The following is a 4856-nucleotide window of genomic DNA, read 5'->3' as shown; positions in this document are numbered from 1 at the left end:
GTACTGGAGTCACGCGGCGGCCGAGTTAGAAGGGGGAGGAGTCGGAGGAGATTTCCCAGAGGAAGGGCTAGGGTTTGGCGCGGAGAGGGAGTGGAGGGAAAGCGGAGCCGAGTGGGAGAGAATGAAGTCATCTTCGGACAGGTCGGCGGTCTGGGCTGAGGATGCAGATCAGAGAGAAGACAGAAGGGGGATGGTGGCTGAGAGGGAGGAGCGGGTGACATCTCCCCAGGGAGAAAGAGCGCAGGACCCCGGCTCAGAAACCCCAACCTTCGACTTTTAAGGTTTGGACAAGAGGAGAAGTGAGAAAGAAGTGCCCTAGAGACAGAAGAGGGAAGTCAGGAGAGTGTGGGTTTATGAAGAGAGTGGGCAATAGCGTCACCCAAGATGAGAAGCTGAAGGGGTGCAGTAGATTTGGCCCAAGGTGAGCGTAGGGTTCCAAGGGAGCGATGAAGGCAGAAGATAAAGGTCAGCTGAGGCTTTCATACGGAAGGTAGCCGGCCTTTTGTGAAAGGAAGGACCCCACAACCAGGATTGCCTTAAACAGGAGGAAGGGCTGTGTGTCCCCCCCGCCCCCGTTATAACAGGAGGGAAAGAGGACAGGATAGGGGTGGGTAGGTTTTGTAGATGTGGGAAAAGGAAGCCAAGAAAGTTCTCCTCTGGTGACTTCTGTTTTCTCTACAAATATTTGGTGAGATATTTGCCAAGAATGTGTATGTTTGGGTGGGGATGGAGGGTGCAGAAGGGTTTTGAGCAGAGATAAATTATGTGGAGAATGAGGAAGAGAGAAGCCTAGGAAAGGAAAGAGAAGGAGAGCCAGCAGTGTGAGAGCCCAGCTAGGGTAGTGACACAATCAAAAAAAAAAAAAAAGTTCATGTGCTCCACTTCCGCAGCCTGGGGTTCACAGGCTCGGATCCCAGGTGCAGACCTACACACTGCTCATCAAGCCATGCTGTGGCAGTGTCCCATACACAAAATAGAGGAAGATGGGCACACATGATTGTGTCTTACATGCCTCTTTTGCTTTGTTCTATTTTTTTCTCCATTCTCTTTCCCTCTGAGCTCAAGTTTGGATATTTTTCATTGATTGTCTTCAAAAGTGTACTGATTCTATTTTGTGCTATATCCAGTCTACAGTTAAATACAGTGAATGAGTTCTTTCAGACAGTATATTTTTCAGTTCTAGAATGTTCATTTGATTCTTTTTTTATACATTCCAATGAACATTCTGCATCTTTTCATTTTGTCTCATTTCCTGTTTTCTTTAACATGTTAATTGTTATTTTAAAATCATTTTCTGTTAATGGGAATAACTTTGAATTAAATCCTTTATTAGAATTTAGTTATTAGAATAGAATAAGTGTTCTTTATGCAAAGTACTGGTGTGATTTCTGTGTCCTGACTGGACCCTGACTGATATGGAAGGCTTAACTGGAAAGGGACACAAGACAACTCCCTGGGGAGTTGGAAAATGACTGGAGTGTGGGTGTATCCATTGCCAAAATTATACAGCTAAGATTTGTGCATTTGAATTCAAGTAAGTTTTACTTAAAAATAATTATAATTGAGAACAGGTGGGAAAATGGGCGGGCATGTAGGTAATATAAGAATCACAGAATAGCGATAGTGGTTGGAACTGGGCGATGGGTACAGAGGAGTTCGTTATACTGTTGTTTGCTTTATATGTGTTTGAAGTTTTCATAATAAAAAGTTAAAAGATAGTCATGGCTGGGTTGTCATTGAGTCATTTTTCTCATAATGTATGTAGCTAGGGAATGGATGGAATGATAGGCTTGATTTGGCTGAATAGTCATTTTCTTTGTTTGTTTGCTGTATCAATTATCCATTACTACATAATGCAACTGCAAAACCTAGTGGCTTAAGACAACAGGAATCATTTAGTTTGCTCAAAAATCTGAAATTCTGGCAGGGTTTTTCAGGGAGAGCTTGTCTCTGCTCCATATGGTACCATCTGGAATGGATCAATGGGATTCAAGATCCACTTGGTTCACCTACCTGCCTGGCTAGTTGGTGCTGGGTGTTGGCTGGGAGTTCAGCCAGGTCTGTGAGCCAGGGGGCTTGGTTCCTCCATATGGGCCTCTCCATGGGCTGCTTGGACTTCCTCAGAGTATGTGCTCAGTTCTGAGCAAGTGTCCCCGGAGAGAACCAGCTGGAAGTTATCTCACCATTTATGACATAGGCTCGGATGTCAGCATAACATTATTTTCACCTAGATTCGCAAGGAGGGAACATAGACCCCACTTCTTGATGGGAGGCCTGTCAAAGTCACATTGCAAAAAGAGCCTGTGGGATGGGAGATGTTGTTGTAGCCATTTTGGAAAATACAATCAGCCACACCTGGCTTGTTCATACAAGGGGAATCTGGGATCAAGTTGGATCTCAAAGCATTATCTGAACAAATAAAATGTGGATCATAACAGCATCACCCAGTAAGTGGGTTTCAACACTTCTATAATTATCCATTCTTTTCTTCTTCCTTTTCTATGTTCCCAGGAGCAGGTGTATACTGGACATTAACAAGTTGCCTACACATCTCCCTCCCTCTTTCCTCTTCCTAATATTTCTTTTTTTTTATTGAGTTATTGATAGGTTACAATCTTGTGAAATTTCAGTTGTACACTAATGTTTGTCATTCATGTTGTAGGTGCACCACTTCACCCTTTGTGCCCACCCCCCACCCCACCTTTCCCCTGGTATCCACTAAACTGTTCTTAGTCCACATTTTTAAATTCCTCATATGAGTGGAGTCATACACAGATTATCCTTCTCTCGCTGGCTTATTTCACTTAACATAATTCTCTCAAGGTCCATCCATGTTATTGCAAATGGAATGATTTTGTTCTGTTTTGCAGCAGAGTAGTATCCCATTGTATATATGTACCACATCTTCTTTATCCATTCTTCTGTTGCTGGACACTTAGGTTGCTTCCACGTCTTGGCTATTGCAAATAATGCTACAATAAACATTGGGGTGCACAGGACTTTTAGGATTGCTGACTTCAAGCTCTTTGGAGAAATACCCAGTAGTGGGATGGCTGGATCTTATGGTAGTTCTATTTTTAATTTTTTGAGGAATCTCCATACTGTTTTCCATAGTGGCTGCACCAGTTTGCATTCCCACCAGCAGTGTATGAGGGTTCCTTTTTCTCCGCAACCTCTCCAACATTTGTTGCTATTAGTTTTAGATATTTTTGTCATTCTAACGGGTGTAAGGTGATATCTTAGTGTAGTTTTGATTTGCATTTCCCTGATGATCAGCGATGATGAGCATCTTTTCATGTGCCTATTGGCCATCAGTATAGCTTCTTTGGAGAAATGTCTGTTCATGTCTCCAGCCCGTTTTTTGATTGGGTTGTTTGATGTTTTGTGGTTGAGTTGCAAGAGTTCTTTATATATTATGGATATTAAGCCTTTGTCAGATATATGACTTGCAAATATTTTTTCCCAGTTAGTGGGTTGTTTTTTTGTTTCAATCCTGTTTTCCTTTGCCTTGAAGAAGCTCTTTAATCTGATGAAGTCCCATTTGTTTATTCTTTCTATTGTTTCCCTTCTCTGAGAAGGCATGGTGTCCGAAAAGATCCTTTTAATACTGATGTCAAAGAGTGTACTGCCTACGTTTTCTTCCAGAAGCCTTATGGTTTCAGGTCTCACCTTTAGGTCTTTGATCCATTTTGAGTTTATTTTGGTGAATGGTGAAAAAGAATGGTCAATTTTCATTCTTTTACATGTGGCTTTCCAGTTTTCCCAGCACCATTTGTTGAAAAGACTTTCTTTTCTCCATTGTATGCCCTCAGCTCCTTTGTCAAAGATAAGCTGTCCATAGATGTGTGGTTTTATTTCTGGGCTTTCAATTCTGTTCCATTGATCTGTGCACCTGTTTTTGTACCAGTACCATGCTGTTTTGATCACTGTAGCTTTGTAGTATGTTTTGAAGTCAGAGATTGTGATGCCTCCTGTTTTGTTCTTTTTTCTCAGGATTGCTTTAGCAATTCTGCGTCTTTTGTTGCCCCATATGAATTTTAGGATTCTTTGTTCTAATTCTGTAAAGAAAGTCATTGGGATTCTGATTGGGATGGCGTTGAATCTGTAGGTTGCTTTAGGTAGAACGGACATTTTAACTATGTTTATTCTTCCAATCCATGTACATGGAATGTCTTTCCATCTCTTTATGTCGTCATCCAATTCTCTCAGAAAGGCCTTGTAATTTTCATTATATAGGTCGTTCACTTCCTTAGTTAAATTTACCCCAAGGTATTTTATTCTTTTTGTTGCGATTGTGAATGGTATTGTATTCTTGAGTTCTTTTTCTGTTGGTTCATTACTGGAGTATAGAAATGCTACTGATTTATGCAAATTGATTTTATACCCTGCAACTTTGCTGTAGTTGTTGATTACTTCTAACAGTTTTCCAATGGATTCTTTGGGGTTTTCTATATATAAGATCATGTCGTCTGCAAACAGCGCGAGTTTCACTTCTTCCCTCCCTATTTGGATTCCTTTTTCTTGCCTGATTGCTCTGGCCAGGACCTCCAGAACTATGTTAAATAACAGTGGTGATAGAGGGCATCCTTGTCTCGTTCCTGTTTTCAGGGGGATGGGGTTCAGTTTTTGCCCATTGAGTATGATGTTGGCTATGGGTTTGTCGTATATGGCCTTTATTATGTTGAGGTAGTTTCCTTCTATGCCCATTTTGTTCAGAGTTTTTATCATAAATGACTGTTGGATCTTGTCAAATGCCTTCTCTGCATCTATTGAGATGATCATGTGGTTTTTATTCCTCGGTTTGTTGATGTGGTGTATCACGTTGATTGATTTGCGGATGTTGAACCATCCCTGTG

The 4856-nt window shown here is 41.4% G+C and overlaps 1 protein-coding gene across 10 annotated transcripts in view; it reads left to right on the top strand.

Annotated features, from left to right (window-relative positions):
- Positions 1-4856, top strand: part of FBXL13 (F-box and leucine rich repeat protein 13) — a 210131-nt gene that overhangs the window by 332 nt on the left and 204943 nt on the right. The gene's annotated exons all lie outside the window — the stretch shown is intronic.

Source organism: Equus caballus, chromosome 4 (genome assembly GCF_041296265.1).
Source record: "Equus caballus isolate H_3958 breed thoroughbred chromosome 4, TB-T2T, whole genome shotgun sequence".
Classification (NCBI taxonomy): domain Eukaryota; kingdom Metazoa; phylum Chordata; class Mammalia; order Perissodactyla; family Equidae; genus Equus; species Equus caballus.
This window is presented reverse-complemented; position numbering and strand designations above follow the sequence as displayed.